General features: G+C 34.8%; 1 protein-coding gene across 2 annotated transcripts in view; it reads left to right on the top strand.

The window, feature by feature from the left end:
* Window positions 1–27,435, top strand: part of ABHD17B (abhydrolase domain containing 17B, depalmitoylase) — a 50,143-nt gene that overhangs the window by 1,212 nt on the left and 21,496 nt on the right. The window contains exon 2 of one of the 2 annotated variants that reach the window (XM_081066865.1): window positions 11,172–11,245. The exons of the other annotated variant lie outside the window; for it this stretch is intronic. The gene's annotated coding sequence lies outside the window, so the exon portion shown is untranslated. The remainder of the gene's footprint in view (window positions 1–11,171; window positions 11,246–27,435) is intronic. 2 annotated transcript variants of the gene reach the window in all.

The following is a 27,435-nucleotide window of genomic DNA, read 5'->3' as shown; positions in this document are numbered from 1 at the left end:
AATTTTTTTTTTTTTTTGAATCCTGAAACGAAAGTTCTATCAAGTTAGATTGTATTGTCGTGCAGGGCTTTGATAAAGAGAGTTTAACCCCTGCTTCTTGGATTTTTTTTTTTTTGTTTTTTTTTTAAAGAAATTGTTCATGGTGATCCATGGTGAAATTTCTGCCCTTGTCGGGGCACAATTTTTGTAAAACGATGCTTTAAGTGTGTGAGGTGGATTTGATAAGCAAAAGGATGAATAACGGAATACAAAGAGGGTGACCTTTAAATTTTGTCTGTTTGTGAGAAAAGGTATTACTGTTTAATACTTTCTGTAATATGTAATACTTGATCCGCAAGATTATTCATTGATTTTTTTTTTAAAAGGCTTCAAATTAATAAAAAGAACTTTGGCAATCTTGTGTCAGCATTTGAAACTAATGAGTCTGAGTAAAAAGATCCATTTGGTTATATTAACAGGGAGACTTCAAACGAACTTTTCTCCATAAAAAAAAAATGTATCTCTTCATATGTTTATAGCATAAACTCATTTGGGTGACATCTAATACCTGATCATTGCCAATGTTTTGATGCTTATCACAATTACAGTGGTCTAATTTGAGACTGCCCGATTCTTTGTTTGTTAGTAAATTTTTATTTGGGAAGTAGGTGTGGTGGGTTTCTTAAAGAAGAACAGGGGAGATAGCCATGTTTCTGCGAATAGCAGAATGTTATTAGCATGTTACGCAATGTGCAATATTATTTGAGACCCAGGAGGAAATGGAAAGCACCCTTCACCATAATTTGACCTCTCTTTTCTCCTACTCTAGTGTTAATAAAGTTAATTGGGAAGGATGAGATTAGATTTTTAGCAGGCCTAGGCAGTTTTGATTTTGTCCCTCGCTGAATGGTACTGTAGTTGGTAAGTGGCTTGTTTCCTTGAGTATCTTTGACCATTTTGAAATGTGTGTGAAATGACATCTGACAAAGAATTTTCTGTTTCCCTGTGACAAATAGAATTACCATGAAACATCATGGCAAAATAATGTTTTTGGTAGCTTAATAGACACAGAATTAGGCAATTAGTGTCTGTTTCAAGTCCTGTCACTGAATTGGTCTACAACTTCAGGCAAGCTATCTCATAGCTCAGTCAGTTTCTCTGTCTGCAATACAGGGCTAACAAAGTGTGCCACCTGCTCACTTTATAGAAAGGGCAATGGGAACCAATAGTTACTCTGGTTATGTGATATTGATTGCTTTAGTTATATAAGAGTACTTTTTAGTGCAGTCCTCTTTTTGTTTTGGCATTATGAATTTCAATTTCTTAGTGAAGAACTAGCATAAAGAAACATAGTTTTAATGGGGAGAATACCTATCTATATGCCATTTAGGCATTAATAAACTAAAGCTTCTTCCATGTTAAGATTGGTGTTATATCTTTTGAATCAGTAATGACAAGAAACGAGAGAGACGAATTAACTTGATTTATTTACTGGTAGGTTTTATTTCTAATATAGCCAAGATTTGCTGTTCTCAAAAATTACTCCTCTGCCAGTTTCTCACATATATTGCCCTATGTGCCTCTCAAACCCAGCCTTGTGAGTTGGAGGGGGCAAGAGCTGTTTTATGACTTTTTTACAGGTGAACTAAAGATCAGAGAAGTTAACTATTTGAATTGCCCAAAGCTACTCAATTTATAAGAAGCACAATTGAGACTTGAGGCTGGGTTTTCTGACATCCATTCCTAAATCCTTTGCTCTGGAGCAGTGTTTTCCAAACACCTGTCTACTCCCAACAGTTTTGCCAATTCAGATGAAATGGGAAATAATACAGCAATGCAAGTATGGGCAACATACAATATAATGAATGTTCATGCACGCATTACCAATTTGAAGAAATAAAACTACAAAACAAAATGAAACTTCCTCATAGTACTTTATATATACCCCTCCTTAGATCCTACCCCTTTTTCCCCACTCCACACCATTAACCAAAAATTGACATACATCCTTCCTATCCATTATGTTTATATTTTACTACATACCTTTATATCCATGAACATTATATAGTTTTCCTTTGATTGTTTTAAGACTTTTTAAATATGATATTTGTATCTGTAGCTTGCTTTCTTCACTCAACTTGCCAAGGTTTATCTATGTTTATTCAGGTAGTTCCTAGTTTCTTTATTTTTACTGCAATATGATGTGTGTTCCATTATGTGACTATATCAGGTTTCTGTTGGACATTTAGTTGTTTCTAATTGTTTGCTTATTAAGCAGTATTGTAGGGAATGTTCTTGTATGTGTTTACTTAGGTCTAGGGCAGTGCTTCTTGACCCTTTATCCCATTTTTATAGAAATATTTTGCAACATTCCCAATACTGTACTAAAGTGAAATTTGTAATAATAAACTTACATTGACATTTTAAAGAAAGTAATACCCTTACTAAAATACAAGAAGTAATTTATAACCAATAATATATTTCACTGAGGCTCAGCCTCACTCTAAATCTTGCCTACCAAGTGAGGTAGTAAACCAGTAACACCAGAATTCTGGGAGCTTGTTAGAAATCAGAAGCTCAAACCCTACCTTGCTAACTCAGATGCTGAATTTTAATAAGATTCCCAGGTGATTTGTGTGCACATTAAAGTCTAAGAAGCACTACTAGAAGAAATAGTAGTCAGATAAGTATCACAATGTATTAAGACAGCTACTAATGCAGGCTTAAACAGTGTGTTGAATTGGCCATTCAAATACCAGTGGTGGCACTGTTGTTGATAAATGAGTTTCTGAAATAACGAACTATTTTCAGTCAAATTTGAACAAAAATAAAAGTGCGGTCTTATCTCTTTACACGGTGGTTGCATTCTTAAAAATCTTTGTCTATATTAAAACAACACAAATATACTTTGTGTTAAGTCCTGTTTATAAATATCTGACCTTATTTTTCCCCCTGTTCCCTTAAATGAGCATCCAGTAAAATATTGAAAAGACATGGGACAGCCTTATCTGTAGGCACCAAGAGTGCTTAGTATCCCTAGAATCTGTTCAGTAGTGCCCCCAATTTGCTATAACAACTAAAAGCCAACATTTGAGAAAAATTGCCCTAGGATATAAATCTAGTAATAGATTGCTAGAACACGAGGTAGATACTACTTCTTCAACTTTATTAAATAACTACCAGTTTTCTTTCCAAAGTGTGTGTTATTACTGATACAAACACTTTGGAGAAAAACACACTTTGGAGAGAAAACTGGTAGTTATTTAATAAAATTGAATGGGTGAGAAGGTCTAATTTCCCCACCTTCCAATACTTTAGACTTCTTACGTTTTGCCATTCTGAGGAGGGCAAAATGGTACCTCATTGTTTTCACTGGCATCTCCCCAATTAGATCCATAACTGAGAACACTTTCATTTATTTTCTAGTCATTCATGTTCCTTTTCTGTGCATTGCTTATTTGTTGTTGTTTTTTTAATGGGGTTGTTTATCTTATTGATTTGTAAATGCTTTTTATATATTCTGGATAATAATATTTGGTAGACTTTACAAATATCTTTCAGGTCTTTAGCATGCCTTTTTACTTTAAATATGGTGCCATTTGATAACCAGATATTCTTAATTTTAATGTCAGATTTATTCTTTTATGATTGTGCTTTTTCTCTTTAAAGAAATCTTTTCTATCCTGAGGCGATGGATTCTTTTAAAAGTTTTACTTTTTCATATTCAGATCTTAAATTCACATAGAACTATTTTTATATAATGAGATGAATCTAAATTTGCTTAATAAAATGACTACCCTTTATAAAACTGAAATTCTGTCATTTTTATGTTAATGTATTCTGATAAAATTATGGTGGTAGTAGATTGTATTTAGTTTCTAATGTCCCTTTGTGGCAAAATTAAAATTTGGCAACTCTGTCATTCCAATTCCAACCATTTTTTTTTAAATTTAACGTTTTTGAAATCCATAAGGTTTGAGAACCACTGCTTTAAAGTACTCTGATTCCTGTTTTTCATCTGTGCCTCACATTCAGCCTCTAAAACACAGAAATGAGCAGGCAGTCTTAAGTACTTGTCTTCTGTCACCATTTATGTCCTCCATGTTTCCATTTGTTTTACATGTCTTTTCATCACTTTTTATTCTGGCTAGAATTTTCTCAATGATACTTACGACCCTAATTTTTAAACAGAATTTCAGACTAAATTTAAACACCATTTTAATGTTAATTTGGCTCCAGTATAGGTCCCTTTTTTTTCTCCCACAGGAATTAAAAGCAAGAATAATGAAACAAGTTATTGCATACAGGTAAAGATGAAATGTGGGAAAGGAAAAATGGGCCAGTCTACTGTATATCAGTCCATATTCTGATATAGGTTTTATGGGTGTATCTGTAAACAAAGCAAGCAGAGATCCCTAACTTCTTAGCAGCTTTCCATCTAGCAGAGGGCCAGAGGCAATAAATAGGCAAAATAAATAAATGTATTATGTGTTAGAAATGACAAATACTTGTAAAGAAAAAGTGGAGAAGGATAAGGGGGAATTATAGGAGGCATTTGGATCTATTAAATAGGGTGGTTAAGGTAGGCCTTGTTGAGAAGGGGAGAATGAACAGAGATGTGCAGTGAGGATGTTAGCCATACAGACATTAGCAAAATCTTAGAAGAGTGGACAGAATATAGTCTTTAAGTTAAACCTGTGTTCCTGGCTCTCCCACTTAAGTTGTGTGAACTTGGACAAGTTAATTGGCTTAACAACCTGAAGCCTTGATTTTCTCCTGTGTGAAAGGATTATAAGCTAAGAAAAGTATTATTAAGATTAAAGGAGATAGTAAGTGAAAGCATCTACCTCCTGCCCCCCACCTAGTTCTCATGTAGCACTCTGTACTTTATTTTTCATAGCATTTATCACAGTGTATAATAATCTGTGCCATTGGTTGATAAATTTTATCCACCCATTCTGAAATATTAATGAGAAACAGTCACTGTAATGATATATTTCATTAACATATAGTCAATTGTAAACTACCTTTAAACCTGTTTTTATTTGAAAATCATCTCATGCAGATTTGTTAAGAAAGTGTTTTGTCGTATACTGTCTTTCTGCTAGAGCTTCACATTGTGTTGTAGGCATTGGCTCATTTAGCACCACACATCATTGTGATGGAGACCGTAGATATGTATGTTGCACTTGAAGGAATCGAAGCTGCTATAAATGGCATAAAGTCAAGGAGAATTTGGATCAAATCTGACTACATTTGGTGATATTTTCACTGTTTCTTTTTTTTCCTTTCTGCAACATTGCTAAAATTGACTAAATTATAAAAGCAAAACAGATTTATGTTATATTGTTAGATCATGGCCTTTGGAAAATCATTAAGACATAAACAGTATTTTAGCTATGATTTTAATTTTACTTCATGAAGTTTTTTAGTGTCTAAGGAGCTAGTATGAGAATTGGCAATAGAGTTAGAGGTCTTTAAATACATACCCTTAAAAATACATACTGCTAAAGAAATTTGTTTCATTGTGACTGTCATAGAGTGTTTAAGATTTATTTGTAGAATGTAGAAACATTAAAAGAATAAGATTAAGAAAAGAAATATATGCTTAATATAGGTCAGGATGAATAAGAAAGGGGGTTGAAATAACCTCATTAACTTGATGTAGGCAATTTTCCATTCCAATCCCAACAAACTAAAAATAAAAATAAACTAAAAATAAAAAATAAAAATAAAGCAAGTACTTCCAGGAATAAAAATAGAAGACATTATCAGTTTATTAATTGCAATAAACTTGTTTGGTTTCTGAATTTTGATTGACCTTAAGTGTGTTTTGAAAATTAAAATCAATTGAAATAATTCCTGTAGTAAGGTTTTCCCAAAACCATGCCATCCACAACTCATGGCCTAGATATTTTGTTTCTGATTGGTATCCTGCATAATACCATTCAGTAAATTGGTTTGGCAGGCTTATATCTGAAACATTACAGGTAATATTTTGTTCAGTGTTTTTTTAACAGACCTCATTGTTGCTTTTATTAATAAAGATTTAGGGCAGTAAAGTTAATTGGAGTGAGGAGGACTTTTTAAAATTATACGTTAAGGACATTCAGACAATCACCTAAAGTAATGGCTTTCAATTTTTTGTTAAAATCCATAAAAACATTTTAGTTTGTGACCTAATACATGCATACGCACACACACAAAAAGTTTCACTGAAGAGATTATCTAAATCAGTCACACACACAAATGTTTGACTGAAGAGATTATCTAAATCGGTCCACATGAGCATAGTTCAGGAGAAGGTCTTTCCCCCTAGAGGAAGAAGTAAAACTTAAACAGAGGCTTTAAAAAAAAACACAGTAAAAGTTTCACTTATTTATGGGAGGGGAGAATTTTACCAACAGAGAAGGGAACAAACTGTGCACACAGGCATAGAAGCAAGAGAGAATATTTCTCTTATTAAGAAACATTATGTTCAGTAGAATGAATGAATAGGAAAGTGCTCAGAATCAGAAGTAGGCTAGAGACCAGGAAGCAGAGAGGGTGGAGGAACCATGTATCACATGTTAAAAAATTTATTCAAGAGGGCTTATGAGGCCCATTGAGAGATTCTAAACAGGAAAGTGTCATCACCTAGCAACAGTGGAGTGTGGATTAGAGGGGGTATGAGATAGATATTAGTGAGTGATTTTATAAAATTAAGTTTAAAGTGGCTGAGCTGAGATGTGGCTAGGGGGATAGAGATATAGGAGATAGGCCTTGATTAAATGAAAAGAATGTAGAGAGGAGGAGGGAGGGAAATGCAAATGGAGGTTTTCAGGGTTTGTAACTTAAACGGGGGAGGTCTGTGCTAGAGACTGAGGTTTTTAGATTTATGCATCACTAGAGTCTAAGTTGTAGTTAAAGCCATGGGTATGGTTGAGATAAAAAGACAGGAAGACAGAAGGAGACCAAAGTGGTAGTTAAAGCGATGGGTTTGAGTTAGTTAAAAGATAAGAGGAAGACAAAAGACAGTCTGGTTTGGTTTTTGTTTGTTTGTTTAATTAAATAAGTAAACTTTTGAAGAGGTCATCAGAAAAACCAAGATTAAACGTTAGTTTCAAGAAGGAAGGAAAGGACAATGGTGTTTAATGCCACAAAGTAATCTTGTGAATTGAAGACAGAAATACCCATTGCACTTTGAAGTTATAAGGTGGATGGACCAACAATTTGATGATAGATCTTAGATCACAATTCATTTGGGGCCCGATGAGGAATAGTGTGAAGTTTGATTCTGAAGGATACTCAGAAATAGTAGTTAGAATGTGGATATACTTTTTTTTCCCGCGATCCTTGAATATATTGTTTAGATACAGAAGAGTTGAACCAGTAAAGCAGGAGAGACAGAAGGTACCGGAAACTTACAGAGAAGATAACTGATTAGACAGGGTCTCTGAAGATGCTAGAGGCATTGGAACCCTCCAGAATATCTGTGGAGGTAGTGAGACATCTTGTGAGTGAAAAGGCAAATTAGGATTTGATTGATTTCTAAAAAATCTGAAGTTCTGAAGTTTCTGCTTGTCCAGAACGGTTATCATATACACGGCTGCCTGTTCCAAGTAAAGGAACATCTTTTTTGCATCTAGTATGCCAGGAATGTAGGTGATGTTTCATTTAATATTCCAGCAAGGATTTTCTGCGGTTTACAGATTAAGAAATTGAGACTCAGAGAAGCAATTTATCTAAAGCCACACAACTGGAAGGTATCTAAGCTGTGATTTGATTGCATTATGTGTAGTTCCAACGCCTGATACTTCTAAAACTTTTTATTTGATTTTTGGGGGACCAGTTAAATTCCCAAAAATAAGAAAGAATAAAAAGAGGCTACGAATTTAAGTTTTGCCCAGTAAAATCACCTCAGAAAAATTAAAACTTACCATTACCAGTTTTTAAAATATTTTACAAAAGTTTAATTTTTCACAAGAAAGATATGTTTAAATGTTAGAAAGAATATAAGGGACATACTCTGAATAAAAGGCAAACCTTTAAATTTATTAATCCCACTACTTTTGTCCTTAGCTTTTCTTATTTTGCCAAATAATGGTAAAAACTTTATCATAGACTAACATCAATCTTCAAGCTACCCCTGCCAAGAAAGACTCACGAAATAACAACTTTATATATAAAAATGCAGTACATTATTACTACAGTTCCATACCAAACTTCAATTGTTATAGCTGAACATTTTATTGTTAAAAATTAATATTGTATTTTCCCATATTAGAAACGTCTTTCATGTTTTGTTTTGCTGCAAATTGATTTGTAAGTGTTCTCATTACCAAACTTCAAAGAAATTAATAAAATGACTGATAAACTGAAGCAACTGAAAAATACAGAGCATTAATTCATGAAGTGTTTCCTTTTGTTAATTTATTTGATACTTTGGGTTTTATTTATTATAGCTTATTTTTAAATTTGCTGAGAGCAATTGTAAATCAAAATATTTTCAGGAATAGGAAATCAAATTGCTCTAACCGTATTTTGTAACATGGCTTACTGTCCTACTTTGTCCCAGATGGGGAATATTATCCTGTATGCAGAAATGCATTTGCTTATAGAAATACAAATATCTCCCAACCAACTATAATAGTATGTACATCTTTAATCAACATGGGTAACTCATTTTTTTAGGGTTTCTACCAGAGTGAGGAACTGAGCTAGGATCGTTGTTATTCTCTTTAAATCTGAAATTCTGCTTGTGATGGCACTGGAAAGTAATGAGAGTAATCTGGGGGCTGGGGGGAAGGGAATCAATGTTCAGGGGCTTAACAATTATTGCCAACATTCTCCTGTCCTGAAGGCTATGGAGATGGATAGCATGGCATTCACTAATATCCCCTGATATTGGTGCTAATGGTGGAAAAGAAGGAAAGAACTGGGTTTCTTGTCATCTGAGTATCCCAGTCACTGGGTGGTCTACTTTTACGTTTGACTGAGGATGGTCTGCACCAGCTGAGGTTTCTTTAGCAGCTACAGTTGATCAACCTGACTGGGTAGCGAGGCAAGACACTTTTAAAAACAGAATTGCTTTTTGTGGTGGCATTAGGGCATTATCACTTATCATTAGGGACAATCTGGCGCACTCAGGGGCTGGGTACAGGAGCAAATCACTCATTTATTTAAATGTCCAAATCATTTTAAAGTGAATGCTTCAAGGATACACATTTCAGAAGAAATTGTCAAACATAAGAGAACGTTCAGTTTTGCCAATACAACACTTAAGTTAATTCCTCACTAATTCATGAATACTAGGCTCTCCTACGTGGCCTCCCAAATTAATCAGTTGGGAAGCATTTCAGCTTCTTTTTTACCACCATCCAAATAACCTTTGAAAAAAAGGATTTTCCAGCCTTGACAGAGGATGTTCATGATATAACTTCACATATAAAAATACAGTATTATAGTTTTATAATCAGGAAGTTGACCTGCTATGTTACAGTTAATTGGCATTAACCAGATAAAACATATCTCTGATTAGCAAATTAGTAAATTGTATATATGGTAATTATCTTCAACTGAATTGTCTCTTTATCTCTTCTCTTAGGGATTGTAAGTGTATCTGAAGGTATTTTTTTAAACACAATTTGTTAGTGTGGTTTCCAGAAAGATCAAGCCATACATTACACGCCTTATTAATTTGGTTCAAAACAACAAAACAAAACCTATTTTGATTCTATTTAGCATTATCTCAGTTTATATTCTCTCAGGTCTTTAGGTGTACCTGCAGGTTATTAACTCTTCTCTTTCATTTAGTTAGTAGATTATTGATCAGGTGCTGCCTATGTACTGCTGAAGAAAACACACAAGGTCGCTGGCCTCATAGTAAAGACAATAGGCATTAATCAAGTAAGCCCATAGCTGAATACATGACAGAGCTCACAGTTTGCAATTATACTAAAGGGAAAGAACTGGGACTATGAGAAAGAATAACCTAATTTAGATTTGGAGGTGCACAAGATTTCTCAGGAAAAGTGGCACTTTGAAACTGGAATAGTGAGAAATTAGAGAGAGAGAGAGAATAAAGCATGTATGCAGTTCCTGATGTGGAAACAGCTTTCATGCTTTCAAGAAACTGAAAGATGGTAAAGAAGACTGCAACTATGGTGGTGAAAGGGGAGAGGATCAAAATAAGTTGGGAGGGGTAATCAAAGGCCAGATTGTGCAAGATCTTTAAAAACCCGTGGAGAAGTTAGATTTTATTACAAGGACAGAAGGAAACCACCAAGGAGTTCTTAAATAGGAGATCACCTTGTAGGCTATGTAGAAAAGAAAAGATTAGGAGAATTGTTTGTAAAAGGAAAAATTCACACTCTCAAATATTTTATTTGTTTACTCACACAAAATGTTCCTTCTGTTGTCTTATTCTACATAACCCTGGTCATTCCTATTGTTTGTAAAAGCTGGGAACTACTATCAAAGGGTAGAAAATGTAACCCTAGTAAATCAAGAGAATTGTTTGCTCATCTACATACAATTAAGGATGACAAAAATTGAATAACTTCCCAGTTGAATTATCTTTTTTGTTTATTTAGACTTTAAGTGAAAAATACCTATTTGATACTGTTTTGATTTGTTTTTAATGATGTTCCCACAGTTTCCCTTTTTTCCTTTAGAAATGTCTTTTTTTGAGTATTTTTGTATTGTTGGTATTTTTAATAGAATGTACAATAAGATTCCTCTTTCTGTAGTGGCAAGGAGAGGAGGAAAACCATATCTAGTTGTATAAAGATAATGTGAATATAGGATAACATGCAAAAAAAAAATCCAGGCAGATTATTGAGGAGAGTGAGGATTTAGTATAATAAAATATTCTTGCTGGAAAATCTTTGGATTTTAATGGTTCTGTCTTCTCGCATTAAAATTGAGGCAGTTAAGTGCTTAAGAACTTATTTTATATAGAATTATAAGTAGAACCTAAGTTTCTGGGCTTGTGCTGTTTCTACTATTCCTTTATTTTATTAAGATGAGATATGTATAATGTGAAATAAGATTTCTTCAGAAGTAGAAAATTGCATGAAATGCCAAAAACAATTAGGTGAATTTAATATTTCATGTCTAAAGTAGTATGTAAGAGATAATATTTAGTAACCCAGTTGATGACATTTGGAAGGATGATCTTTAATGCTTGCTTTCTTTCTTCCTCATCACAGACAAATATTTACATCAGAGATAAACTAGACATGTTGACTGCCAAAAACTAGCTATCAGATTCTTCTCAAATCAGGTATCAAGGATTTGCCTTAACTGTTTTTTGCAACTTCTGTTCCCCTTTCCTCCATCCTTCTCCAGTTACATTACTTGGCATACAGTGCCAGTACATTGTTCTCTGTCAGCTTCACCTAAAATACTTACTTTTCCGACCTATTCTAGTAGAAATTGTCTCTAAAAGAAAACAAAAGAGTCTACAATATCCACTTGTTTGCTTCTAATCTTTAAAAGAATATAAGACAGTATTTATTAACTGAAATATCCAGTAAATCAAGATGATCTTTATTTTGCATAGTAGAAAGTTACATGTTACTAATGTTACTAATTTGAAGAATATATTACTTTTAAATGTAGTCAAGTATTGATATTTAACCGAAGGGTGTGGTTTATACATTTTGCAATATAAATGATCATTCATTTGTTAATTTTCTCCTTTCTTAACAGTGTGTTTGATATACCTCCATGTAGCAGGTTGAGGTTTGCCTGTTTGAGGTTTGTTTTTGAAAATCTTAAAATTTAAATACATAAAATTCTTCAGCAGCACGAGTTACGAAGTTACTGTGCCTTACTTAAGTCATCAGTACCATCAAATTCTAATGTAAATTCAAGTCGGCATAGGCTTATATGCAGTTGCCTAATTGACTACATCATTTTATATATTACATGTGTAAAGAACTACAGTGATTTTCTATACATTATTAAACAGATTTGTTTTGTGGACCCTGAAAAAGAAAAAAACGTACTAAGACGGGCTCCTGGTGGCTTTTTGGGCTCGAATTATAAACAAAAGGAAACCAAGCCTAGCAACCATTTCTCTATAGGGGCCTCTCACACAAACTGCATTCAAGGAGAATGCTGCATTAAGCTCCCTGCCTCCTGCACTGAACTGCCTTTCTGCACTGGTTCTGCCATCTGAGCCAGCTGTTACAGAGAAGTTCCTGGAATCCAATATCAACCAATAGGACTAAGACTTTCTCTGTTCAATCGCTATATCCCCATCAGCATCTTCACCAACCAGAGTGGCTCCATTCTGACCAATCAGGAAACTGCGTTTTGGACCAATCACACTGCAAGGATTTGGAGTCCTCATTTGTATGAGGACTGACCAATCAGGGACCAGGACTGGGAACTTCTGTCTACTTAAGTCAGCTCCCCTCTGGCTCACAGAGCACATTTTCCCTTTCCACCAAACCCTGAAGACAGCGTTTCCCCAGCTGGAGCAGAAACACCAAAGATGTCTTGCTGTGCAGAGCTGAGCAGACTGGACTGGACTGGAGCGGAGCAGAGCAGAGCAGAGCTATCTAGGCAGAAAGAGGCCACCTCGTAGCAGTGCTGTTCCACAGCCTTGCTGCCTCATAATTGAGCTACATAAAACACTGTTGGTCTGTTCCACAGCCAGCCTGCCTTGCTGTATCACAGTTGAACTATTTGCACTGAATAAAGTTTCCTTTTTCGCTGCACCCCAAATTAGGGTTTCCTGTTGGCGTTGAATTGGTGTCAACGACCATTGGTTGACAGTTTTTAAATTTCTCATTTATCAAATCCTCCCCTTTTCCCAATTTTTTCCCACCATGCACCCTTTGCTTTGGTTCTTTCTCACCATTGTACTTTTTCCATGTATTATTCTCCTAGCCTGGAGGGTTTTTCCCTCTGCTTTTGGAAATCATATCTAACTCTAACATTCTAACTCCTTCACAGAGTCTTTCAAATTATTGATACCTACTTTTATCTGATTTCTGAAGCTTAAACATCTACCCCACGTTACATAACACCTAATTTTTCATAAGACAAAAAGACGCTGTAGAACATTGATTTATTAAATTATATATTAATTCATTATAATACGTTTAAAATACTGTGTGCCAACTTACAAAAAAGCTTGTGAATTTACGAGGTGTGATCAAACAATACGGTGAATGTTTAAATAAGAAAAATGTATTACAGTAAAAAAGTCATTGCCATTAATACCCCTCTCTTCGAACACACTTATCCCATTGTTCTTGGCCCTTTCTAAAGCAGTTCTGGAAGTCCTCTTTTGTGAGTGTCTTTAGTTGCACTGTCGTGGCTGCCTCAATGTCCTGAATCATTTTGACTTTGAGGAAGAACCAAAAGTCGAACAGTGCCAGATCCGGTGAATAAGGTGGATGGGGATACACCATAATGTCTTTATTTGACAGAACTTGCCGTACCAGAAGTGATGTGTGACACGGATGTTGTCATGATGGATGATGATTTACGGCATGCTTTAAAACACACCTCTCAACTGTAGCTCACACCCAACTGACTGCACCAAACAAGTTGAAACTTGTCAAACACTGTTACTAAAGTTCTATGCATCACTTCCCATATTGAAGATTCCTGCATTTCAGTTGGATGGCACTCGGCAACAAAATTTATTGTATTTTGTTATCACAACGGAAAGGTTCCGTGTCACTCATTGCTTGGGGTATACAGCAATTTATGTCAAATAAAAACATTACGGTGTGTCCTCATCCACCTTATTCACGGGATCTGGCACCGTGCGACTTCTGGCTCTCCCCCAAAGTCAAAATGACCATGAAAGGTAGTCGTTTTGAATCGATTCAGGACATTGAGGCAGCCATGATAGCACAACTAAAGACACTCATGAAAGAAGACTTCCAGAACTGCTTCAGAAAGGGGCAAAAATGATAGGATAAGTTTGTTTGAAGTGAGGGGGGTATATTGAGGAAAATTCATGGCAATGTGTCTTTTACTGTATTTTTTTATTTAAATATTCACTATATTGTTTGATCACCCCTTGCAGAAGTTAAAGAGACTTCAACAAACATTAATTAGGACAATTACTTTGTTTTCAAATGAAGAAAAAGACTCTGGTTTAGTGATTTGCCCAAGGTTTTAAAGACTTAAAATTGACTCCTAATCAGTTAAATATGTTGTTTCTATTTTCTCAGGCGTTTACACCTTTCCTTGAAATAATTCTGGTTCTTGTTATGCACTCCTGTAAAAGGCACAATTTCCATGTTTTAAGAAACCTTGGCAAAATGTTGATTTGTTGAGTCCAGGAAAGTATTAAGCACAACTGACAGTGACAAGTGTTTGTTGCACATTTTCTAGGAGTAGTGGCATTTCTTCAAACCTTTACTTACAGATGAGTATAGCTAACTAAGGTAGCTGGCAACTAGAGAAAAAGGAAGTGGTGGAATGGCAGTTTATGTAGATATACAAACTGTTGATAGACAAGCTAGCCATAGGAGTAAAGAATTGCTGGCTTGTTACACAATCTACTATGTGAAGAGGGGTAATGAACCGTGTTAAGGAATATTATACTTTATTGACATGGCATAAATGCCATAATTCCTTCTGCATCCCTACTGAAAAGATACTATATAGGAGAAGGGTTTAATAGATACTAGGAATATACATGTATACGGCTTATAATGCAGTTCTGTGGTTTTGTTGTCCCAATTAATGTTTAATATTTGTGTGCAAATTTGAACCATTTTCACTTAAAGTCTGTTCTATAAGGAGACAGAATATCATAACAAGGAAGGAAGTTGAAATTTTTTTGTTGTTGTTCAAAAAGGAGTCTCTGAACAAAAGGCCTACGTAGAAGGTAATAATATCCAAAAGAACCAAGGGAAAAGGTAACTGGCAGAGAAAAGAAAGGTTGGAGCCTGGATACATTTGATAAGAGAAAAGCCCAAGAATTCAAAGAACATTATGCAGAAATAATAAATTATTACTTTGTTTCCATTAGGTACTCACTCTTAGTCAGTCTTAGCTACTTTATACTGATATTCAAAATTAAGAAGCCTGTGTGCTAGAATGTAATTCAGGTGCTGTCGAACACAAACCTTTGTATTAGACATAAGGAAGCTGACGTTCAGGAAGGAAAAATGACTTCCTTGATGTCTCAGAGCTAGTTTAGTATCAGCATAGCGACTAGAATCCAGCCTTCCTAATTCCTGGTCTGGTGTTCTTTATACCACAGACCAGTTATTGAAATTGGGGGAAAAAAAAAAAAGTGTGGTGGACAAGACCTGATACATAACATATCCCCAAGTGGGGAAGGAGCTATTCAAGGGCTGTAAGCTGGCTCAGATTCACAGTTGGTTTAAACCAGGTTTAAACCACTAACACCATTCATATGCCCATGCCCAGGCTAACAGGTGCCCCAGGGAGCCTGCCAAGCTTTCATAGAAAATAATCATTCAAGGACAGATTTAAAGCTTGGAGGTAGAATTCTGTTACTGATGGCTGATAGGACCCCAGCTCTTACTCATTCTCGCAACAAACAACCTCAGCTTGAATTTCAAATTTGAGTTAGATCTTTCTTATTGTACTTCATTCTCAAAGCCACCATTATGTATTATTGCAAGGACAGTCTCTTCAGTTGTCCTCCAGCATTTGACACTGAACGTTAAATCTTTAAACTTCAAGGCATTGAAGTTAAGACTCATTATATTAGTTTCTGTGCAGTAGGCAATGTTGTTTTGTTGAGAAGTCATCCATTTCTCTGACCTCATTGAAACAACTGCTACTAGCGAAGTGTTTTTAAACAGAGTTAAAATTGAGGGAAAGAGTAGCAAAAACAACAGAGAGCACAGAAAACCTTTAGGGGAAAAAATTGTCATAGAAATTTAATTGGCTATAAGAAAATGTAACTAATTTTTCTTTAGCATAGGGAGAGAACACTCCCCAACTAAATTTTATGAGGTTAGCATAACTTTAATACAAAAACCTGGCAAGAGAAGCACAAAAGAGGACAACTAAAGACGGTTCTTAATCGTGACATAAAAAAATCCTGTGCAAAATATTAGCAAAGTGAATCTACAATGTATAAAAAAGCATACATTATCATCAAATTAGGATTATTCCGGGAATGCCAGGTTGATTTTTGTGGTATTTATCCTACTAAAACTTTTAGAAAGCTAGGATAAGAGGAAACTTCTAAATATTTAGAGATTAAAGAGTATCCATAAAAATTATATAGGAAAAATTATGCTTAAAAAGAATACTGTCAAGTGTTTCACCATTAAAGCAGGAGCTTATAAATGACAGTATACTGGAATCCAAGCCAGCGCAGTAAAGCAAGAAGCAGTCACGAGAGAAGAAGGATTTACAAAGTTGTACATTAAGAATACAAAAATGTATTCCATTTCTATACATCAACAGTTAGGAAATGGGATTTTTAGAAAGCTGAAATAAATAGAGATACTTTGTTTAAGAATACAAAGATTTTGGTTCTTCTCAAATTGATTTCTAGATTCAGTGCTGCTCATCCACATCCCAACCGAGTCTCACAGTTGTTAAGGTATCACAGTGAATCCAAATGACAGGTCCCCATGGGTTTGGCTGTGTAGGTGTTGCTGCAAACTGATGCCACCTTTGAGAGCAGTTTGGTAGTCCATTTCAGGTACATTTTATGAAATAGAAATTTGACAGTATTGAAGCCTATATCCAAAGACTTACTAGAATCCTTACACATTTAAAGACCACTAAAATATGCCACTTTCTTCCACGTAACAAGTAAAATTAGCCGTTTGAAAGTGATTTCAGAATCTTCAGGAGAAGAGAACAACAAAGTTGTGAATTTATAGATGCCAGACCAGATTTTACTTTCCTTTTTTCTGGTGGCCAAGACTATTTCCTTCCTCTCCCCAGATACATATTCTCATGTTCTGAACAGTTATCTCACCTTTATTTTTTTCATCCAATCTTTGATTTTTAAAAAAAAATTTATTTCTTTTTGTTGTTTTGCTATATGAAATGGGAGGTTCATCCATCCGTATTTTTCTTTCTTCACGGACTCATTATACTCTCCATGTTCACACTGTAGCAAAACATTTCATTGCCCCATACTAATCTAACTCAATGAATAAAAAGCATGGGCTCTGGACCCATACAGCTAAGTATGAAGCCTGGCTTCACTATTTACTAGTATTGTGATCTTAAGAATTTAAACTTATCTGCTCTGATTCCTCATCTGTAAATTGTACCATGAGGGGAGAGGGTGGGGGATAATGGTACAATCACATGAGGTTGTTATGATAATTAAATAAGATTAATATTTATGAAGTCTTTATAATAAAATCTAGCTTGATATTTTGATAAATGAACAGTAGCCTGGCTTTCATAACCTAGCAAAATTTCAGACCTGCAAATTTATATTCTTCAATGTCAAAAGTTAGTGATAATGCTATTTGATTTTTACAAACTTCAGCTCAGCTAACATTGGCTTTTGAGTGACTTCTATGTGACAGTCATTGCTAGAAGTAGGTATATTTGAACATTAAGTATATGCAGTGAAGGGCCTGTGTGTGAGATATGATTCAAAACAATACGTCCTTGTCATTAGTAAATAGTTCATAATTTACAAAGTGGTTCAGTTGATTAATTGTATAATAAAGAGGAAACATTTTTTAAAATTTACTTTTTATTGAAGTATGATTGACTTATAATTTTATATTAGTTTCAGGTGTATAACATAGTGATCTGACATTTATAAACCTTACACAATGTGATCACCATAGTAAGTCTAGTAAACAGCTTTCACCATGCAAAGTTATTACAATATTATTGGCTATCTTTCCTATGCTGTACATTAAAGAGGAAACATTTTTAAAGCCAAGAAGTCTGGCCCCTTTTGAAACAGGACTTCTTAGGCCCTTCATATATGTTTTCATGATTTTAGAAGATACCTTTTAATAATTTATACAAACTGGAATTTAATTTTTCAGTGATAATTCACTGTTACAGATGTAAAATGTCTAAAAATTTTGACGCCTAGAGAATTTACAAGGTATATGTTTAAATTTTTTGAAAAATAGAAATATATGAACTTTTTATTTTAGAAATTAAATATTTTGAATAGTTGACTGCTCATACAATTTTTATATTTTGTATATTAAAATTTAAAGTATATTTAAATCTGATTCTTAAATTTATTTTGAAGTATTAACTCAGTTTTGTTTTATTTAACTATACAAGTTGTTAGATACAGCATCTCTTTGTTTCCAATTGATGGGAATTAAAATGTAATTCAAATAAAATAAATCTACATTAGAGTAAAACAAAATATTACACTTTTAAAAAATATTGTGCCACACATACACACACACACATACACACACACACACACACACACAATGAAAACAGAGAATGGAACAGATGTTTGTTCACCCATGTTCATAGCAGCATTATTCACAATAGCCAAAAAATGTCCATTGATGGATAAACAAAATATTCACATACAGTGGAATATTATTCAGCCTTTAAACGGAATGGAATTCCAACACCTGCTACAACATTATGAACCTTGAAGACATTATGCCAGGTGAAATAAGCCAGTCACAAAAGGACAAATATTGTATGGTTCCACTTCTATGAGGTACCTAGAGTAGTTAGACTTATAAAGACAAAAAGTAGAATGATAATTGCCAGTAGCTGGGGGAACGAGGGAATGGGGAGTTATTGCTGAATGGATACATCATTCCACTTGGGGAAGATGAAAGTGTTCTGGAGAAGACTGGTGTGATAATTGCATAACAATGTAAATATATTTAGTACCACAGAACTGTACACTTAAAAATGCTTTCAGTGATAAATTTTTTGTGTATCTTTTATCACAATTAAAAGAAAAAAAAACATTGTTTACCCACAGTGGCCTGGAGATAGAGAAATCACTCATTTTGGAAAGCAGAGCTGTGAGAAATGGGACTCTCTCTCTCACCCCCTCACAAACACCTGCACTCCCCTCTGCAACCTCATCACTTTCCCACCCATCCCCCCAAAATTACAACTCATTAACTATAACTTGCTAAATGTAAATTAATGTTCTTGTTTAGGTACTTTGTTTTTAGTGGTCAGGGAGACTTTTAAAATCTCTGAAGTTTTTCAAATTATAAATTTCATTTTTTTACATGCTATGGAAGATTAAATTTGAAGTTTATGAGAAGAAAAAGACATGTCATAAAGACATGTCATAAAGTTATAGAACTGGAAGAAACTTTAATATCTACTGCAAACTTTTAATTTTATAGAAAAGGAAAATTAGGTATAAAGAAATTGATTTCCCTAAAATCAAATATTTAGTAGTAAAACTAGAACTAAAATCTAGGTCTCTTGATTCTTAGCTTCATGTTTTCTGGACTACACTGTACTCATTGAATAATTTACCGGGTAGAATCCCTGTTTGCATTATTGGACTAAATACTTAAAGCAGTACCATGTTATTGAATATTTGTAAAGTATCTTCTGTTACCACTGAAAATGGTTAAAAGAACAAACTTGTTTGTTCCATAGGCAGATGTGGATGGGTAGGTGTGTGTATGAGCGATATTGAGAGTTTCAGATACTTGAGACTTACTCTCAAAGTACTGTATCCTCGGAAATCATTTAAGCTTAGTCCGTCCTAATTCTGACTAGAAGTTTCCTGCGTCAGCAGGCTTACATGAGTACAAGGAAACTCAGTTTAGTTCTCTGCTCATATAAATGAACAGTCAATGAAGAAACAGTCCAACATGAACATTCAAGATGGACAGAACAACAGATTTGTCTTAATTAGTATTCTAAGAGAGATTTGAGAGGATTGCACCCATAAAACAAAAACAGAGTTTTCATGTTAAAATTGAGTTTACACTCTGGAATACTAAAGTAGTGATCTGTAAGATAAACTAGAAGAATTTCCCTAAAACGTAGAGCTGAAATAGTTGGGGAGAAGGAGAGAAAAGCTTACTAGTATAATGGATAGTCCGTAGGATTCCTAAATAGGAATTCCTAATGGAACAGGGAGGAAGGTAGAGAGAAAAATAAACAAATAGTAGAAGAAAAACACTCTGAGCTAAAGAAAATCCAAGGGCTTTGAGCTGAAGGATCTGTTAAATGCAAAACAGAATGGATGAAAAATAACACATTTATTAGATTGATGCAAAAGTAATTGCAGTTTAAAAGGTTAAAAACAATTGCAAAAACTGCAATTACTTTTGCACCAACCTAATATATATAGTATCATAAAATTTCAGACCTAAGTATAAAAGAAAATGTCATAAATTTTTTGTGGGAAAGAGGTGGAAATCACTTAAACAAAAATCAAATCGGTTTTAGACACCAACATTGGATTCAGATGTGGGCTAATAATTTTAATTTTGATGGAAAATTTTAAAAACAGCCTATAATTCTGAAGCATGCTTAGTTTGCTATAGGTGTGAAATCAAAATAAATTTATGAACGTGTACATAAAAATGTGGTGTACAGCCCCACGCACTTAGGAAGGAGACATGGCAAAGTGATTGGAGATATATTCCAGCAAAACCAAAGAAGAGAATCCCACAAAAAGGTTAAAATATGAGATTGAGAAACAACAGAGGGATGTGATGGAAAGAAATTCTAGGTAAACAGACAGCTGGGCTGTAACTGGCCCAGAACATAATTGTTTCAGATGAAAACAACTCATTGGGGTCTAAAAATATCTTCAAAAACAACATGGTTTCTTTAGCACAGATTTTAAGAATAAGAAGCTGGAATATGTTAAATATGCTAAAAGTTTATGGATTTTCTGAAAAATTAAAGGCAGAAACTACAGGAAGAATAAAGAGTCTTCAGAAAATCCAAATATGATGCAAACCGTGCCTTATTTTGGAACAATTTTCAGCTCTTGGAATTTAGTGACATAGAATAACTACTCATTCTCTGGGTTTTATCACACTGCATGGATGGCAATGAATAAAATTAGTATAAATAAATTTTAGAATAAATTAGTTTCTTTATTTCCCAACTTTTAAAAATCCACCTATAGATAAAACAGAAAAACTTGAGTTATAAAACAAACTGCAAATGATATAAAAATGAGAAAGTAATTATACAGCCAACAATAATAGTAAATGATCACGTGGGGAACCAATAGAAACCTCCCAAAGTTAATAGAACAAAAAAATGGAGATTCAGGTAAAATATTTATAGTTATATAAACAAGCAATAAAAAATAAAAACAGAATGATCAGAGAAGGGAGAAAATAGGGTAAATTCTCTGAATCTTTCATAGCGAGGATACCTTATGATAAACAGGATAAATATATGACGTTAAACACCAGAACTAAAAACAAATGACCCAAGCTCTGTGGGGCCAGCTGCCCAGCCCTGGGCATGGGGTTGGGGATGGGGGTGCCGAGTGGGGTGGGCCGGGCCCGGGGAATGTCCAGGCCTGGCTCATTGAGACCCTCGCTCTGCTTTGCCCCGCGCGGCTGGTGTCTGCAGGGCCTGAGACTCGCCGCCTTCTGAAATGGCCGAGGAGTCAGACAAGGCTTTCAGTGCTACAGCGTGGAAGAGATGCAGAAGCACGACCACAGCCAGAGCCGTGGGCTGATCCTGCACCACAGGTGTCCTATTTGACCAAATTTTTGGAGGAACATCCTGGTGGGGAAGAAGTCTTAGGGAACAAGCTGGAGGTGACGCTGCTGAAAACTAGGAGGACGTTGGACACTACAGATTCTAGCAAATTGTCCAAAATGTACATCATTGGAGAGCTTTATCCAGATGACAGATCAAAGATAACTAAGCCTTTGGAAACTCTTATTCGAGGCGGTGGACCAATTGGGTGATTCCAGCCATCTCAGCACTGGTTGTAGCCGTGATGTATCACGTCTACGCAACAAAAGGCTGTATCCTCAGAATCCAGTGAAAGAAAAGACTGCTTTGGACCAAGGGGAAAGAAACCAATGTTAACTGCTTGGACTGACAGAAACCTTCACCTGAAAAGTAATTTTCATACACCTCTTTCCCTTTCCTCCTTTGTTAGAAACAAAACAATAAAAAAAAAATAGCTGTCGGAGGCGGCTGGATGGCTCAGTTCGATGGAGTGCGAGCTCTGAACAACAAGGTTGCCGGTTCAATTCCCACATGAGATGGTGGGCTGAGCCTCCTGCAACTAAAGATTGAAAATGGCAACTGGACTTGGAGCTGAGCTGCGCCCTGCACAACTAGATTGAAGGACGACTGCCTGGAGCTGATGGGCCCTGGAGAAACACACTGTGCCCCAATATTCCCCAATTAAAAAAAAAAATGTTCTCTCTACTCTTGAATTTTGCAATGTGCCTTTTTGTTCATCAACTTTATTTTGATGTTCCATGACTATATAATTTACTTATTGTAGGCATGATTTTTAAAAAATATATCTGACTTTACAAAAAAAAAAAGATCGAAAATTGTAATTTCTGCAATTGAGCCGAGTTTGGGTTGAGATTAGGGAAGAGACTTTTTGTTTTAAATTTTTATTTTTCTCAAATTCGTACAAGCACATGGTTAATAAGCCAAATGATTCTGTGAAGTTTGTTATGAAAATTTGCCCGTGCCCCCATCTCCTTGATACATCCCTTTCCAGGGGCCTTTACTTTCTTTTGAAGGATTCTTTTTTTTTTTTTTAATTAAATTTATTGGGGTGACAATTGTTAGTAAATTTACATAGATTTCAGGTGTACAATTCTGTATTACATCGTCTATAAATCCCATTGTGTGTTCACCACCCAGAGTCAGTTCTCCTTCCATCACCATATATTTGATCCTTGAAGGATTCTTTTGATGCTTGTCTCAATATCTCTAGATAACACTGTTACATTGCTGCTCCTGACACGTTGACATCCCACTTACCAGAAGAGGATGTAGCCCCCCACCAGCCTTACATACATCCTTCTCATTCTCCCTACTTCCCCATGTAAACCCCCATATCAGTATCTTTGGATCTTTTGTTCAGATTAATCTGATACCTCAGAAAATGTTCTTCCAGTGTAAACCTCTGGTCTTCTAAGAGAGAATATCTAGGGAACCAAATTCTTAAATTTACTTTTAACCAATCCTTATTTTAGCCTGGTGGGGAGACTTTTTATTTTGTAACTTCCTATGAAGTGTGAATTTTTTTTTAAACCATGTGTTTTAATACTTTTATAATTACAATGTTATTTTTTAACATGTCAAACCTTAATTATGCAGCTTGTTTAATAATTATTTGAATGTAATTGTAGTGTTATCACCATTTACATTTCTGTCCTTTGACTTGGACTCCAATTTATCTTGCAGCAGTTTCACTTGCCTGATAACAAAAGCGTTGCTGTTTATAGTTTTGTACTTTATTGGAACTGCTTATTTTATTGACTACTTGGTAAGGAATGGCTCATTCGGTACTTGTTCATATGCAGTGTTGGCCGTAAATCGTTTTATGCTGTTTTTTATAACTCTTAGAAAGTTAAACCAATATACCAGTAATATGAGCCCTCTTTGAAAAAGAATTGTGTTCTCATCATTTATAATCATCAATTATTTTTAAATTTTCCAAAATTTATTACTACTTTGATTTGATAATACTGATTATATTGTGCTATGGATGGGTATTCCATTTGGCCCTCCGAATTCATCCATGGGTTCAACCAACCAGGGATTAAAATATTCAGAAAAAAATCTTAACGTTTAAAAAAATGTTACATTGTTGCTGATGTGCACTATGTATTTAGGCCTACAGTGGTGGCGTCTGTAATGAATGTGTACAAACTTTTTCTTGTCATTCTCTAAACAGTAACAGTATAACAACTATTTACATAGCATTTATGTTAGGAATAAGTAAACTAGAGATGATTTAAAGTACATGGGAGGATGTGTATAAGTAATATGCAAATACTATGCCATGTTATATAAGGGACTTAAGCATCTGCGGATTTTGGTATACTCAGGGGTCCCCGTGAGATACAGAGGGATTGAATTGAATAAATGAAAAGCTTGAAAAAGCTTCCCAAGAACAGATTTTACTTATAAATGAGGGAATGTGTATTTGTGGAATGTCTCTACTAATATGTTATGACAGCATTTCTGTGAACTTTGAAGGTAAGCATGTGTTGGAAAGTCTTTTCATAGAGGTGCCAGAAACTGGTGATTAAGGTGAGGAAACGTGTCCACGTTTTATCTTATGCTCAGCAACATTAGAGATGTGACTTTGAAAGCTGAGCTAATTGCTTTTCCAGAGACCAAAACCTCTGAGTATCTGGAATTAGCATATGCAGAAATCGACAACCTGTCTTGCTTAATCTGGAAGACTTGATTCACTTGTTAGGGCACTGCTTAAGTGGATCATCAGCATTGTTAAGTGTTTAGAATACTGCCTGGGTTATGTTCAGAAAATAGTTGGCTAATAGTCACAGTGTTCTTATAGTTTCTTATGGTTTACTTGCAACTCCAGCTTATGGGGAACCTTTCAAGAACGGGAATCCTCTGACCGTGCATTAAAATGTATAGATAGCCTAATTGATTTGAATTGCTCGTTTTTAATAAAAATGGCTTTTACATTAAAATTGGGTTAGCTGTTGTAATATTTTTGTTAAGATAACATTCTCCTAAAACAATATTGTGTACGTAATCTCATTTAGTTCTATGTGGTTTACACTGCTCAATAGGCAGATCTATAAAAATTGCCTACCGTGTTTTCCCGAAAATAAGCCCTAGCCAGACAATCAGCTCTAATGCGTCTTTTGGAGCAAAAATTAATATAAGACCTGGAATTATATTATATTATATTATAATATTATATGTTTTATTAGACCCAGTCTTATAGTAAAATAAGACCGTGTCTTATATTAATTTTTTTCTCCAAAAGACACATTAGAGCTGATTGTCTGTCTAGGTCTTATTTTTGGGGAAACAGGGTATGTAATTTTAATTAAAATTTAAATAGCCATATGTAGTTAGTGGCTCCTATATTGAGGGAGGGAAACCATAAGTATAGAAATGGCTCCATTGACATGTGTAGGACTTCTGATCCAAATTGGTTTGCTTGACATAGTTTACAGGCTTCTTCAGCCTTAATTTCCATCATCTATAATATTGTTGTAGATCCAATTTTCTCACCTCTGATCCTTACTGCATAATTTTATTTAATAAAAATAGTAAGCTCATAACTAACACTAGGGTTGAGACTATTTTGATATCTCTGTAGATAGATGCTTGTCATTAAGTATCTCTAGAATCTTAATAATATTTAAAAATTATAACTACCTTAAAAAGTAAATGACCTAATTCCTTTTCAAAAAGAAATGGGTTTGCCAAAATTTCTCCTTTCAATTTGAAATTTTAAAAAATACAGTACTTTTACATTTTTAAGTTTTTCAGTTTTCATTCCCATGTAGCACAGATAATGTGGTCTGTGTCTTCCATCAGAGTTGAATTTTCCTAGCAGAGTCACTTGATCATGTCCTGTGATCTCTCCGAGTGGCTGCCTCTGCTGCTGATTCCTAAGACAGTCTAAAAAAAAAAAAATACAGCCTACCCCCAAAGAGACAAAAGAGTTCACACGCTATATTTCTATACAGTGCATATACAAATGAGATAAAAAATGTGTTAAAACAACATCATACTAAACACCTCGTTTCTAAGTTATACTTAGTGGAAATCTTGACCATTATGTAAATGTTTTGGATGCTCCATCTTGACTGAAAAAGCATATTTCCCAAACTTCTTTAAAGGTGAATATTCAGCTTCTCTCTATGCACTAAACTCTGTAACATATATGGCTCTCTAAAGACACTAACACTCATGGTTTCTGCTTATCACTGCATGGTGGTAAGTGCTGCCACAGATTGCATAGTAAGTCTTAGGGTGTTAGTGCCTAACTCACTTGGTACCCTTAACGGATACTGAAGTGAGTTTCGTTTTCCTTGGCTTTGGTATTGATACAACCCTAGGCTACTGAGCTCTTACATAATTGACCACCTATAAATAGTGGTAGTATGATGATGATTTCTTTTGGGTTCGTCTATTGGGATATGTTGTGCTCCTGGCTTTCGTCTACAGGCTGACCTAAAATCCGATTTCTTTTTCTGCTTTTTCATCATTGAATATCTTCTCTGCTGTTACTTCTGACTAGGCCATTCTGATCTTCACTACCTCTTGCTGTTAATAATCAAACATCCACCTCATTTGTTCATTTCTGGTGTGAGGCTCTGCTAAATCTATTTTATTTTTTTCTGGTTTCTTCAGTCAGTTTACCTAAAAAACATCAGACTTTAATTTTGGTAACCAAAGATAAGCATCAAAAATGGGTTTGTGGGGGCTTTTTTTAATGGTAGCAAATGGACACTCTTTACATTTTGTGCAGTCTTCCCGTTTTCAATTACTTTTTGCCTTTAAATACTCAGAGATTTGTTTATAACTTAAAAAAAATAATCTCTGAAAAGTGTTGCTGTGAATTCTGAATCATTGGGACTTTCAGAAGCCTGATTGCTAAATAAATGGGCCTATAACTAACTGGAAGTTGTTGCTGGTTCTTTAGGTGACAGAATACATTCTGACATTTTACAGAACAGAATATGTAATGTTACTTCCCCAAATTTATTAGTGAATGAAGCCAAATTCAAAATAATTCATCTTGGACTTTAGAATGTAGTTCTCAACATGCAATCAAGTATATCAGAATTTTAGTGATACTAAAATGGTATGTATGATATACTACCTACAGGCTGGTATACTACCTACAGGCTAAATTTGACAACATAGTTGTCAAAATATCACACAAAATGAAGGTCTGAGCATTTAAAAATGTTGAGGTCTTCTTTAAAAGACCTTTGCTAGTTCTGTTCATTACAATAAAATCTTGAACCCTAAAAGAATCAGTTGTCCTTTGTAGTCAGTAGGTGAGTCAACCTGCATTACCAAGAAAAAAAGATCGAAGGGAAAATATTTTTTTTTTCAGTAAAATGTTAATACATCAGGAATGGACAGGAGTCATTTCAGTAATTTCTTCTGTCAAGAGAGGAAGGAGACATAGTAGGTTATTCTATTTAGGGACTTTTTTTTTTAACACTAGTCTTCCTGTTTTGCTGAGAAAGAATTCAGATGTTCATCTTTTTTTCTTTGTCATTGAGCAGGAAAAGTTACCAGGAGAAGCAGGTTCTTAAATTAATATTTCATACAGTTTTAGGAAATTCCTCCTACTATAAGTGAAGTAACTTGAGTCCCCTGCCAAAAGAAAAACCTTAATTTTTCACAATGGGCCATCTGTTTAACATTGAGTTGATCTTTCATTTTGTGAATTGATTTCAAGAGAGGCAAGATTTCTTCCTCGCGGGAAGACTGCCCTATTCTGAGCTTCGTAATGCACTGAATGATTTTAGTAACTAGCAGTGCTTTTCCCACATACACCCGCCTCCCCAAACTTAGGTTCATAGGTTTTTATTTGCTTCTATTTTGTTC

This window comes from Rhinolophus hipposideros (genome assembly GCF_964194185.1).
Source record: "Rhinolophus hipposideros genome assembly, chromosome: 11".
Taxonomy (NCBI): Eukaryota; Metazoa; Chordata; class Mammalia; order Chiroptera; family Rhinolophidae; genus Rhinolophus; species Rhinolophus hipposideros.
This window is presented reverse-complemented; position numbering and strand designations above follow the sequence as displayed.